A 16209-nucleotide genomic window follows, 5' to 3' on the forward strand; every position below is an offset into this window, starting at 1 on the left:
AAATCTTAAAAACCCTAAAGATTTGTTAAAGATTATGTTAGTGTTTAAAAAGGAAACAAAATATATACACATAATATATATACATATGCGACATATATATACATATATACAAAAAAATATTTTTATATATATACATATACATACGGTTGTATAAAAAAAACTATATATATATACATATACACGATACATATACATATATATATATATATTAAATACTTAAACCCTAATTAAACCTTACCCTAATGTATTAAACCCTAATTTACTACCTAAACCCTAAACATTAATTATATAACCCTAATCATTACCTAATCATTACTTTCCTAAAACCCTAATCATTAATACTACATTAATTAATTACACCTAATTAATTAATACTACTACTTACTACCTAACCCTAACTACTAATACTACTTACTACTAATAAATCCTAATACTACTAATCATTTACTTAATACTACTTATACTATACTACATACTGAAATGTCCCGTTCTTATTGATTAAAAATGTTCCATACTAATTGATTTCGTTGCGAGGTTTTGACCTCTATATGAGACGTTTTTCAAAGACTGCATTCATTTTTAAAACAAACCATAACCTTTATTTCATAAATAAAGGTTTAAAAAGCTTTACGTAGATTATCAAATAATGATAATCTAAAATATCCTGCTTACACACGACCATTACATAATGGTTTACAATACAAATATGTTACATCGAAATCAGTTTCTTGAATGCAGTTTTTACACAATATCATACAAACATGGACTCCAAATCTTGTCCTTATTTTAGTATGCAACAGCGGAAGTGTAGTGACCCGAACTTTTCCATGTTTATATATATTAATTGAGATTGATATTTACATGATTAAATGTTTCTAACATGTTAACCAATCAAACTTGTTAAGACTTGATTATTTGAAATATGTTTCATATAGACAATTGACCACCCAAGTTGACCGGTGATTCACGAACGTTAAAACTTGTAAAAACAATATGATGACATATATATGGATATATATATAGTTAACATGATACTATGATAAGTAAACATATCATTAAGTATATTAACAATGAACTACATATGTAAAAACAAGACTACTAACTTAATGATTTTTAAACGAGACATATATGTAACGATTATCGTTGTAAAGACATTTAATGTATATATATCATATTAAGAGATATTCATACATGATAATATCATGATAATATAATAATTTAAAATCTCATTTGATATTATAAACATTGGGTTAACAACATTTAACAAGATCGTTAACCTAAAGGTTTCAAAACAACACATACATGTAACGACTAACGATGACTTAACGACTCAGTTAAAATGTATATACATGTAGTGTTTTAATATGTATTTATACAATTTTGAAAGACTTCAATACACTTATCAAAATACTTCTACTTAACAAAAATGCTTACAATTACATCCTCGTTCAGTTTCATCAACAATTCTACTCGTATGCACCCGTATTCGTACTCATACAATACACAGCTTTTAGATGTATGTACTATTGGTATATACACTCCAATGATCAGCTCTTAGCAGCCCATGTGAGTCACCTAACACATGTGGGAACCATCATTTGGCAACTAGCATGAAATATCTCATAAAATTACAAAAATATGAGTAATCATTCATGACTTATTTACATGAAAACAAAATTACATATCCTTTATATCTAATCCATACACCAACGACCAAAAACACCTACAAACACTTTCATTCTTCAATTTTCTTCATATAATTGATCTCTCTCAAGTTCTATCTTCAAGTTCTAAGTGTTCTTCATAAATTCTACAAGTTCTAGTTACATAAAATCAAGAATACTTTCAAGTTTGCTAGCTCACTTCCAATCTTGTAAGGTGATCATCCAACCTCAAGAAATCTTTGTTTCTTACAGTAGGTTATCATTCTAATACAAGGTAATAATCATATTCAAACTTTGGTTCAATTTCTATAACTATAACAGTCTTATTTCAAGTGATGATCATACTTGAACTTGTTTTCGTGTCATGATTCTGCTTCAAGAACTTCGAGCCATCCAAGGATCCGTTGAAGCTAGATCCATTTTTCTCTTTTCCAGTAGGTTTATCCAAGGAACTTAAGGTTCGTGAATCAACCAATGGCCAAGTCTTACTTCCCGACGAAGTAAAAATCTGTGAAAGTGAGTTATAGTCCCACTTTTAAAATTTAATATTTTTGGGATGAGAATACATGCAGGTTTTATAAATGATTTACAAAATAGACACAAGTATGTGAAACTACATTCTATGGTTGAATTATCAAAATCGAATATGCCCCTTTTTATTAAGTCTGGTAATCTAAGAATTAGGGAACAGACACCCTAATTGACGCGAATCCTAAAGATAGATCTATTGGGCCTAACAAACCCCATCCAAAGTACCAGATGCTTTAGTACTTCGAAATTTATATCATATCCGAAGGGTGTCCCGGAATGATGGGGATATTCTTATATATGCATCTTGTTAATGTTAGTTACCAGGTGTTCACCATATGAATGACTTTTATCTCTATATATGGGATGTGTATTGAAATATGAAATCTTGTGGTCTATTATTATGATTTGATATATATATGTTAAACCTATAACTCACCAACATTTTTGTTGACGTTTTAAGCATGTTTATTCTCAGGTGATTATTAAGAGCTTCCGCTGTCGCATACTTAAATAAGGACGAGATTTGGAGTCCATGCTTGTATGATATTGTGTAAAAACTGCATTCAAGAAACTTATTTTGTTGTAACATATTTGTATTGTAAACCATTATGTAATGGTCGTGTGTAAACAGGATATTTTAGATTATCATTATTTGATAATCTACGTAAAGCTTTTTAACCCTTTATTGATGAAATAAAGGTTATGGTTTGTTTTAAAATGAATGCAGTCTTTGAAAAACGTCTCATATCGAGGTCAAAACCTCGCAACGAAATCAATTAATATGGAACGTTTTTAATCAATAAGAACGGGACATTTCAGTTGGTATCCGAGCGTTGGTCTTAGAGAACCAGAATTTTGCATTAGTGTGTCTTATCGAGTTTGTTAGGATGCATTAGTGAGTCTGGACTTCGACCGTGTTTAATTGAAAAATGATTGCTTAACAAATTTTGTTAGAAACTATATATTTTTAACATGTGAATATTATGTGATATATTAATCTCTTAACGCATTTGATATTATGTGATAGATGTCTACCTCAAGAACAAGTCCCATTGACTCACCTAATAATAATGAAGAGTCAAATGTAAATTGGAATGATTCGTGGACTGATTCACAAGTTCCCGAAGAGGAACCGGAAGAAGAGTCGGAACCGAAAGAAGAATCGGAACCGGAAGAAGAATCGGAACCGGATGAAGAAATAGAACCGGTGGGGGAAATAATAAAACGGTTAAGTAAAAGAAAATCCTCAACCAACCGACCAAGGTTAATTATGGTCAATGGTGTTTCCGCCAAGGAAGCAAAATATTGGGAGGATTACCAATTCTCCGATGAATCGGATTCCGACGAGAATTCCGATGATGTTATAGAAATTACCCCAACTGAATTTAAAAAGGCAAAAGAAAATAATAAGGGAAAGGGCATTAAAATAGAGAAATCTAATTCTAACCCCGATGAACTTTATATGTATCGTCAACCCCCGAAGTCTTTAAGTTGTAACAATGACCCGGGAACCTCTAAACCACCAGGTTTTTCTAGACCAATGTGGAAAACGACGGCTCGTATTAGGGGAACATCATATATCCCTAGAAACTTGGCAAAATGAACCAAAACCGAAGAAGAAGAAACAAGCGAGTCGGAATAAGATAGTTGTATTCGTGTGGGTAATATATGTAATATAGTGTGCTTATGCTTTATGATATATGTAAAAATTGCTTGTATTAGTAAGTATTTTTTTTATGAATCTAACTCTTGTCTATTTTACAGTATAAAAACACAAAATGGATAGACAACCCAATATTTTAAGAGACCTACCTGGAGACATGTTTGATGAAATCTTGTCTAGAGTCGGTCAGAATTCTTCGGCACAACTATTTAAGGCGAGATCAATTTGTAAGACATTCGAAGAACGTTCTAAGAATGCCTTGGTTTATAAAAGGCTTTCATTCGAAAGATGGGGGATATCACATTGGGAAATCCATAAGTTACGATGTGTTTACTTTGACGCATATATTGCGAGGAACCCAAATGCTATTTTACGCAATGGGTTAAGAAATTATTTTGACTCAATATATTCGAATATTGGACTTCGTGATTTAGAAAAAAGCGGCTAACATGCAACATAAAGAAGCATGTTATGCTTAGGGATTAGTAATGTTCGCTTCTCACCAAAGTGAGAACAAGAACATCGGGCTACAACTATTAAACAAAACGTTCCCACAAGTGACGGAGTCGGTAATTGGGGTAAGAAATGAGGTTTTTAAATTGTTACGGGACTGTTGGACATTACGTAACCCTCGTCCCTTTGATGATGTTACAACACGCTGTCTTATCAACGGCCATAACGGTTATGTTCCACAAGACCAAGGATGGGAAGTAATCCTAGTAAAACCAGAATGCATGACTTGTTTCTGGACGTATGAATTACGTGTCTTTATTGCCTTTGCTGAACGACTTGTGTACTAGCTAGAATTATCTTCACAACCATCTTGTATCAAATTTATTGTATGCTATATTTCATGCTATATGTGAAATAAGCGGTATTGTAAGTTTGTGAAATATTGTGTAAAAGTTTGAACGCGAAATATTATTATAATCAGTTTTTCATATAGAATTGTATTAGTTGAATTGTATATTAGCTACTAAGTATGAACTTAACGGGTAGGTACTACCCGAATTTAAACTTATAAAACGCTAATATGAAGAAAAAGCTTTTATAAATGAGCTCATATTATGCTACGAAATACTATTAACTACTCTTAATATTCTGTATGATTAACTTGTTCCATTTGATTATTTTGAAGGAAATGGCACCGACTACTCGACACACCGTGAATATGAATGAAGAGGAATTCCGTACTTTTCTAACTTCAAACATAGCCGCAGTACAGGCTGCGCTACATACCAACAATAACCTTGGATCTAGCAGTACAGGAAATCGTGTAGGATGCACCTACAAAGAATTCACTGCCTGCAAACCTTTGGAATTTGATGGAACCGAAGGACCGATCGGATTGAAACGGTGGACCGAGAAGGTCGAATCGGTGTTTGCCATAAGTAAGTGTACTGAAGAGGACAAAGTGAAGTACGCTACGCATACCTTCACAGGTTCTGCGTTAACATGGTGGAATACCTATCTAGAGCAAGTGGGACAAGACGATGCGTACGCACTACCGTGGTCAGCATTCAAGCACTTGATGAACGAGAAGTACCGTCTCAGAACCGAGGTCAATAAGCTCAAGACAGAACTTAGAGGGTTACGAACCCAAGGATTTGATATTACCACGTACGAAAGACGATTCACAGAATTGTGTCTATTGTGTCCGGGATCATTCGAAGATGAGGAAGAGAAGATCGACGCGTTTGTGAAAGGATTACCGGAAAGAATCCAAGAAGATATAAGTTCACACGAGCCCGCCTCTATACAACAGTCATGTAGAATGGCTCACAAACTAGTGAACCAGATTGAAGAAAGAATTAAAGAACAGACTGCTGAAGAGGCCAATGTGAAGCAAGTCAAAATAAAGTGGGAGGAAAACGTTGATAAGAATCACCAATACAACAACAACAGCAATTACAACAATAATCGCAACAATTATCCCAACAATCGCAACATCAATCGCAACTACAACAAACGGCCCAACAACAACAACAACAACAACAACAACAACAACAACTACAACAATCATCCCAACAACAATAATAACCGCAACAACAACAACAATCAGAAGCAGCTATGCCAAAGGTGTGAAAAGTATCACTCGAGGTTCTGCACCAAATTTTGCAACAAGTGTAAAATAAATGGTCATAGCGCGGCGAAGTGTGAGGTCTACGGACCAGGGGTTAATAGAACAAAAGGAACAAATGGTGTCGGAACGAGTAATGGTGGAGCAAGTAGTGTCGGAGCAAGTTATGCCAATGTAGTTTGTTATAAATGTGGAAAACCGGGCAACATTATTAGAAATTGCCCGAACTAGGAGAACACGAATGGACAAGGCCGCGGAAGAGTTTTCAATATTAATGCGGCAGAGGCACAGGAAGACCCGGAGCTTGTTACGGGTACGTTTCTTATTGACAATAAATCTGCTTACGTTTTATTTGATTCGGGTGCGGATAGAAGCTATATGAGTAGAGATTTTTGTGCTAAATTAAGTTGTCCATTGACGCCTTTGGATAGTAAATTTTTACTCGAATTAGCAAATGGTAAATTAATCTCAGCAGATAATATATGTCGGAATCGAGAAATTAAACTGGTTAGCGAAACATTTAAGATTGATTCGATACCAGTAGAGTTAGGGAGTTTTGATGTGATAATCGGTATGGACTGGTTGAAAGAAGTTAAAGCAGAGATCGTTTGTTATAAAAATACAATTCGCATTATACGAGAAAAAGGAAAACCCTTAATGGTGTACGGAGAAAAGGGCAACACGAAGCTACATCTTATTAGTAATTTGAAGGTACAAAAACTAATAAGAAAAGGTTGCTATGCTGTTCTAACACACGTCGAGAAAGTACAAACTGAAGAAAAGTGCATCAATGATGTTCCCATTGTAAAAGAATTTCCCGATGTATTTCCGAAAGAATTACCGGGATTACCCCCACATCGATCCAATGAATTTCAAATAGATCTTGTACCAGGAGCTGCACCAATAGCTCGTGCTCCTTACAGACTCGCACCCAGTGAGATGAAAGAACTGTAAAGCCAATTACAAGAACTTTTAGAGCTTGGTTTCATTCGACCAAGCACATCACCGTGGGGAGCTCCTGTTTTGTTTGTCAAGAAGAAAGATGGTACATTCAGGTTGTGTATCGACTACCGAGAGTTGAACAAACTTACCATCAAGAACCGCTACCCACTACCGAGAATTGACGACTTATTTGATCAACTACAAGGCTCGTCTGTTTATTCAAAGATTGACTTACGTTCCGGGTATCATCAAATGCGGGTGAAAGAAGATGATATTCCAAAGACTGCTTTCAGAACACGTTACGGTCATTACGAGTTTATGGTCATGCCGTTTGGTTTAACTAATGCACCAGCTGTGTTCATGGACCTTATGAACCGAGTGTGTGGACCATACCTTGACAAGTTTGTCATTGTTTTCATTGATGACATACTTATTTACTCAAAGAATGACCAAGAACACGGTGAACATTTGAGAAAGGTGTTAGAAGTATTGAGGAAGGAAGAATTGTACGCTAAGTTTTCAAAGTGTGCATTTTGGTTGGAAGAAGTTCAATTCCTCGGTCACATAGTGAACAAAGAAGGTATTAAGGTGGATCCGGCAAAGATAGAAACTGTTTTAAAGTGGGAAACCCCAAAAACTCCAAAACACATACGCCAGTTTTTAGGACTAGTTGGTTACTACAGAAGGTTCATCCAAGACTTTTCCAGAATAGCAAAACCCTTGACTGCATTAACGCATAAAGGGAAGAAATTTGAATGGAATGATGAACAAGAGAAAGCGTTTCAGTTATTGAAGAAAAAGCTAACTACGGCACCTATATTGTCATTGCCTGAAGGGAATGATGATTTTGTGATTTATTGTGACGCATCAAAGCAAGGTCTCGGTTGTGTATTAATGCAACGAACGAAGGTGATTGCTTATGCATCTAGACAATTGAAGATTCACGAACAAAATTATACGACGCATGATTTGGAATTAGGAGCGGTTGTTTTTGCATTAAAGACTTGGAGGCACTACTTATATGGGGTCAAAAGTATTATATATACCGACCACAAAGTCTTCAACACATATTTAATCAGAAACAACTGAATATGAGGTAGTGTAGGTGGATTGAATTATTGAATGATTAGGACTTTGAGATTCGTTACCACCCGGGGAAGGCAAATGTGGTAGCCGATGCCTTGAACAGGAAGGACAGAGAACCCATTCGAGTAAATTCTATGAATATAATGATTCATAATAACCTTACTACTCAAATAAAGGAGGCGCAACAAGGAGTTTTAAAAGAGGAAAATTTAAAGGATGAAATACCCAAAGGATCGAAGAAGCATCTTAATATTCGGGAAGACGGAACCCGGTATAGGGCTGAAAGAATTTGGGTGCCAAAATTTGGAGATATGAGAGAAATGGTACTTAGAGAAGCTCATAAAACCAGATACTCAATACATCCTGGAACGGGGAAGATGTACAAGGATCTCAAGAAAAATTTTTGGTGGCCGGGTATGAAAGCCGATGTTGCTAAATACGTAGGAGAATGTTTGACGTGTTCTAAGGTCAAAGCTGGGCATCAGAAACCATCAGGTCTACTTCAACAACCCAAAATCCCGGAATGGAAATGGGAAAACATTACCATGGATTTCATCACTAAATTGCCAAGGACTGCAAGTGGTTTTGATACTATTTGGGTAATAGTTGATCGTCTCACCAAATCAGCACACTTCCTGCCAATAAGAGAAGATGACAAGATGGAGAAGTTAGCACGACTGTATTTGAAGGAAGACTTCTCCAGACATGGAATACCAATCTCTATTATCTCTGATAGGGATGGCAGATTTATTTCAAGATTCTGGCAGACATTACAGAAAGCATTAGGAACTCGTCTAGACATGAGTACTGCCTATCATCCACAAACTGATGGGCAGAGCGAAAGGACGATACAAACGTTTGAAGACATGCTACGAGCATGTGTTATTGATTTCGGAAACAGTTGGGATCGACATCTACCGTTAGCAGAATTTTCCTACAACAACAGCTACCGTTCAAGCATTGAGATTGCGCCATTTGAAGCACTTTATGGTAGAAAGTGCAGGTCTCCGATTTGTTGGAGTGAAGTGGGGGATAGACAGATTACGGGTCCAGAGATTATACAAGAAACTACCGAGAAGATCATCCAAATTCAACAACAGTTGAAAACCGCCCAAAGTCAACAAAAGAGCTACACTGACATTAAAAGAAAAGATATAGAATTTGAAATTGGAGAGATGGTCATGCTTAAAGTTGCACCTTGGAAAGGCGTTGTTCGATTTGGTAAACGAGGGAAATTAAATCCAAGATATATTGGACCATTCAAGATTATTGATCGTGTCGGACCAGTAGCTTACCGACTTGAGTTACCTCAACAACTCGCGGCTGTTCATAACACTTTCCACGTCTCGAATTTGAAGAAATGTTTTGCTAAAGAAGATCTCACTATTCCGTTAGATGAAATCTAAATCAACGAAAAACTTCAATTCATCGAAGAACCCGTCGAAATAATGGATCGTGAGGTTAAAAAACTTAAGCAAAACAAGATACCAATTGTTAAGGTTCGATGGAATGCTCGTAGAGGACCCGAGTTCACCTGGGAGAGTGAAGATCAGATGAAGAAGAAATACCCGCATCTATTTCCAGAAGATTCGTCAACACCTTCAACAGCTTAAAATTTCGGGATGAAATTTATTTAACGGGTAGGTACTGTAGTGACCCGAACTTTTCCATGTTTATATATATTAATTGAGATTGATATTTACATGATTAAATGTTTCCAACATGTTAAGCAATCAAACTTGTTAAGACTTGATTATTTGAAATATGTTTCATATAGACAATTGACCACCCAAGTTGACCGGTGATTCACGAACGTTAAAACTTGTAAAAACTATATGATGACATATATATGGATATATATATATAGTTAACATGATACTATGATAAGTAAACATATCATTAAGTATATTAACAATGAACTACATATGTAAAAACAAGACTACTAACTTAATGATTTTTAAACGAGACATATATGTAACGATTATCGTTGTAAAGACATTTAATGTATATATATCATATTAAGAGATATTCGTACATGATAATATCATGATAATATAATAATTTAAAATCTCATTTGATATTATAAACATTGGGTTAACAACATTTAACAAGATCGTTAACCTAAAGGTTTCAAAACAACACTTACATGTAACGACTAACGATGACTTAACGACTCAGTTAAAATGTATATACATGTAGTGTTTTAATATGTATTTATACACTTTTGAAAGACTTCAATACACTTATCAAAATACTTCTACTTACAAAAATGCTTACAATTACATCCTCGTTCAGTTTCATCAACAATTCTACTCGTATGCACCTGTATTCGTACTCGTACAATACACAGCTTTTAGATGTATGTACTATTAGTATATACACTCCAATGATCAGCTCTTAGCAGCCCATGTGAGTCACCTAACACATGTAGGAACCATCATTTGGCAACTAGCATGAAATATCTCATAAAATTACAAAAATATGAGTAATCATTCATGACTTATTTACATGAAAACAAAATTACATATCCTTTATATCTAATCCATAAACCAACGACCAAAAACACCTACAAACACTTTCATTCTTCAATTTTCTTCATCTAATTGATCTCTCTCAAGTTCTATCTTCAAGTTCTAAGTGTTCTTCATAAACTCTACAAGTTCTAGTTACATAAAATCAAGAATACTTTCAAGTTTGCTAGCTCACTTCCAATCTTGTAAGGTGATCATCCAACCTCAAGAAATCTTTGTCTCTTACAGTAGGTTATCATTCTAATACAAGGTAATAATCATATTCAAACTTTGGTTCAATTTCTATAACTATAACAATCTTATTTCAAGTGATGATCTTACTTGAACTTGTTTTCGTGTCATGATTCTGCTTCAAGAACTTCGAGCCATCCAAGGATCCATTGAAGCTAGATCCATTTTTCTATTTTCCAGTAGGTTTATCCAAGGAACTTAAGGTTCGTGAATCAACCAGTGGCTAAGTCTTACTTCCCGACGAAGTAAAAATATGTGAAAGTGAGTTATAGTCCCACTTTTAAAATCTAATATTTTTGGGATGAGAATACATGCAGGTTTTATAAATGATTTACAAAATAGACACAAGTACGTGAAACTACATTCTATGGTTGAATTATCGAAATCGAATATGCCTCTTTTTATTAAGTCTGGTAATCTAAGAATTAGGGAACAGACACCCTAATTGACGCAAATCCTAAAGATAGATCTATTGGGCCTAACAAACCCCATCCAAAGTACCGGATGCTTTAGTACTTCGAAATTTATATCATATCCGAAGGGTGTCCCGGAATGATGGGGATATTCTCATATATGCATCTTGTTAATGTCAGTTACCTGGTGTTCACCATATGAATGACTTTTATCTCTATGTATGGGATGTGTATTGAAATATGAAATCTTTTGGTCTATTATTATGATTTGATATATATAGGTTAAACCTATAACTCACCAACATTTTTGTTGACGTTTTAAGCATGTTTATTCTCAGGTGATTATTAAGAGCTTCTGCTGTCGCATACTTAAATAAGGACGAGATTTGGAGTCCATGCTTGTATGATATTGTGTAGAAACTACATTCAAGAAACTTATTTTGTTGTAACATATTTGTATTGTAAACCATTATGTAATGGTCGTGTGTAAACAGGATATTTTATATTATCATTATTTGGTAATCTACGTAAAGCATTTTAAACCTTTATTGATGAAATAAAGGTTATGGTTAGTTTTAAAATGAATGCAGTCTTTGAAAAACGTCTCATATAGAGGTCAAAACCTCGCAACGAAATCAATTAATATGGAACGTTTTTAATCAATAAGAACGGGACATTTCAGGAAGCTCTTAGTATTCACCTGAGAATAAACATGCTTTAAACGTCAACAAAATTGTTGGTGAGTTATAGGTTTAACCTATATATATCAAATCGTAACAATAGACCACAAGATTTCATATTTCAATACACATCCCATACATAGAGATAAAAATCATTCATATGGTGAACACTTGGTAACCGACATTAACAAGATGCATATATAACAATATCCCCATCATTCCGGGACACCCTTCGGATATGATATAAATTTAGAAGTACTAAAGCATCCGGTACTTTGGATGGGGTTTGTTAGGCCCAATAGATCTATCTTTAGGATTCGCGTCAATTAGGGTGTCTGTTCCCTAATTCTTAGATTACCAGACTTAATAAAAAGGGGCATATTCGATTTCGATAATTCAACCATAGAATGTAGTTTCACGTACTTGTGTCTATTTTGTAAATCATTTATAAAACCTGCATGTATTCTCATCCCAAAAATATTAGATTTTAAAAGTGGGACTATAACTCACTTTCACAGATTTTTACTTCGTCGGGAAGTAAGACTTGGCCACTGGTTGATTCACGAACCTATAACAATATATACATATATATCAAAGTATGTTCAAAATATATTTACAACACTTTTAATATATTTTGATGTTTTAAGTTTATTAAGTCAGCTGTCCTCGTTAGTAACCTACAACTAGTTGTCTACAGTTAGATGTACAGAAATAAATAGATAAATATTATCTTGAATCAATCCACGACCCAGTGTATACGTATCTCAGTATTGATCACAACTCAAACTATATATATTTTGGAATCAACCTCAACCCTGTATAGCTAACTCCAACATTCACATATAGAGTGTCTATGGTTGTTCCGAAATATATATAGATGTGTCGACATGATAGGTCGAAACATTGTATACGTGTCTATGGTATCTCAAGATTACATAATATACAATACAAGTTGATTAAGTTATGGTTGGAATAGATTTGTTACCAATTTTCACGTAGCTAAAATGAGAAAAATTATCCAATCTTGTTTTACCCATAACTTCTTCATTTTAAATCCGTTTTGAGTGAATCAAATTGCTATGGTTTCATATTGAACTCTATTTTGTGAATCTAAACAGAAAAATTATAGGTTTATAGTCAGAAAATAAGTTACAAGTCGTTTTTGTAAAGGTAGTCATTTCAGTCGAAAGAACGACGTCTAGATGACCATTTTCAAAAACATACTTCCACTTTGAGTTTAACCATAATTTTTGGATATAGTTTCATGTTCATAATAAAAATCATTTTCCCAGAATAACAACTTTTAAATCAAAGTTTATCATAGTTTTTAATTAACTAACCTAAAACAGCCCGCGGTGTTACTACGACGGCGTAAATCCGGTTTTTTACTGTGTTTTTCGTGTTTCCAGGTTTTAAATCATTAAGTTAGCATATCATATAGATATAGAACATGTGTTTAGTTGATTTTAAAAGTCAAGTTAGAAGGATTAACTTTTATTTGCGAACAAGTTTAGAATTAACTAAACTATGTTCTAGTGATTACAAGTTTAAACCTTCGAATAAGATAGCTTTATATGTATGAATCGAATGATGTTATGAACATCATTACTACCTCAAGTTCCTTGGATAAACCTACTGGCAATGAGAAAAATAGATCTAGCTTCAAAGGATCCTTGGATGGCTTGAAAATTCTTGAAGCAGAATCATGACACGAAAACAATTTCAAGTAAGATTTCCACTCGAAATAAGATTGTTATAGTTATAGAAATTGAATTAAAGTTTGAATATGATTATTACCTTGTATTAGAAAGATAACCTACTGTAAGTAACAAAGGTTTCTTGATCTTGGATGATTACTTGGAATGGATTTAGAAAACTTGGAAGTAAACTTGCAATCTTGGAATTATTCTTGATTTTATGAAACTAGAACTTTTGGAATTTATGAAGAACACTTAGAACTTGAAGATAGAACTTGAGAGAGATCAATTAGATGAAGAAAATTGAAGAATGAAAGTGTTTGTAGGTGTTTTTGGTCGTTGGTGTATGGACTAGATATAAAGGATATGTAATTCTGTTTTCATGTAAATAAGTCATGAATGATTACTCATATTTTTGTAATTTTATGAGATATTTCATGCTAGTTGCCAAATGATGATTCCTACATGTGTTAGGTGACTCATATGGGCTGCTAAGAGCTGATCATTGGAGTGTATATACCAATAGTACATACATCTAAAAGCTGTGTATCGTACGAGTACGAATACGGGTGCATACGAGTAGAATTGTTGATGAAACTGAACGAGGATGTAATTGTAAGCATTTTTGTTAAGTAGAAGTATTTTGATAAGTGTCTTGAAGTCTTTCAAAAGTGTATGAATACATATTAAAACACTACATGTATATACATTTTAACTGAGTCGTTAAGTCATCGTTAGTCGTTACATGTAAATGTTGTTTTGAAACCTTTAGGTTAACGATCTTGTTGAATGTTGTTAACCCATTGTTTATTATAACAAATGAGATGTGAAATTGTTATATTATCATGATATTATGATATATAATATATCTTAGTATGATATATATACAGTTAAATGTCGTTACAACGATAATCGTTACATATATGTCTCGTTTCGAAATCATTAAGTTAGTAGTCTTATTTTTACATATGTATTTCATTGTTAATACACTTAATAATATATTTACTTATCATTTAACATAATTAACCAAGTGTATCAATATCTTAATATGATTCATATGTACCTAGTAAGACGTTGTTATAACGATAATCGTTATATATATCATTTTCGAGTTTCTTAAATTAATAGTCTCATTTTTATGTATATTACGCATTGTTAAAATACCTAATGAGATACATAATTATAATAAAATCATGTTAACTATATATATAACCATATATATATCTGTAACAACCCGACTTCATAAACTTAAAGCGCGTACCCAAAAAATTTTTTTTTTGTATGTCAGTGCATCTGGACGGCGTCCAGAATCCTGGACGGCATCCAGCTCAGAAAGGTGGGACGGCGTCCAAACATTTGGGACGGCGTCCAGCTCAAATAACTGGGACGGCGTCCAAGCAATTGGGACGGCGTCCCAATGGTCTTCCAGCTACTGATCACGGGTCCAACTCACACGAGCGGAAAACCCGCTTCCCGACACTTTCAAACGAGAACCTTTTTACTACAAGTCAATATAAGTGAAACTAAGAGATTTTCATCATCAAATCAAGTTTTACATCATCGGGCCCACATCGCCCATTTTACGAGTTTCGTTCAAAAATAAAAGTTTCGACCCAATATAAGTTTAAGTTCCAAACGACGCTAAAGCATGGTGTTTGGGGTTAAACTACCCAATCTCGGTCGAACTCCAAAAGCTAACACCCAAAAGCATCCCCTAACAAAACAAGCGGGAGATCACTAATCCAATTGAACGCTCTTACCCTTGTCAACACCCGAGCCTATAAAAAAAGTAAACAACGAGAGGGTAAGCAAAGCTTAGTGAATGCAATAATTATACGAATACATATATAATTATACCTACTTGCATACAATTACACAACCGCAAACATGCTAGCAAACAACATTAGCTTATCGTCGCAATAACAAGCTATAATTCGCCAATACCCCCAAGCTAGCATAACAACCGCATATAAATATAACTCGAATAATATAACATGCTTACAACACAAATAACCATGACTAACCAATAGTATAAGGGAACGACGCTCGCGAAAACGCCATCGGTGTTCGTAACATCCGTTAGGGCACTTAACACCTCGCACCACTAACCCCTAGGGTGGCACCTTAACACCTCGGCACATCACCCCGAGTGGCATCTTAACACCTCGATGCATCACTCATTATTTTAAGGAGTGGTGTCTTAACACCTCGACACTACACTCCTAGGTGGCATCTTAACACCTCGATGCTACACCCGAGTGGCATCTTAACACCTCGATGCTACACTCTTTACGTGAAACGTGGTGTCTTAACACCTCGACACTACACCTTTCACGCTACAACAAATAGATACATTATATACATACGCATATAATTATTCCACTCACCTCAAAGTCTTCGTGTAAGATAACCGAACTTGCAACGTCAATGTAACGTACCACAACAATCAAAACGAAGCTAACGAGGAGATGAACAACTTTAATGCTCGAGCTAAAACCCGAAACAAGCTTCTTCTTCTCCGATTTGAGCTTTCTCACACTTGAATCACACTCTCTCACTAGGATTTAAGTGGATGAAGTTTGGTGGTTAGGAATGGAGTAATGAGGCTCAACCAAACTGATCTAGGGCCTTTAATTCGTCCACCAAGTGAAATTACCAATTTACCCATCTAAGATATTTAAAAGCAAAAAG

This window comes from Rutidosis leptorrhynchoides, chromosome 8 (assembly GCF_046630445.1).
Source record: "Rutidosis leptorrhynchoides isolate AG116_Rl617_1_P2 chromosome 8, CSIRO_AGI_Rlap_v1, whole genome shotgun sequence".
Taxonomy (NCBI): domain Eukaryota; kingdom Viridiplantae; phylum Streptophyta; class Magnoliopsida; order Asterales; family Asteraceae; genus Rutidosis; species Rutidosis leptorrhynchoides.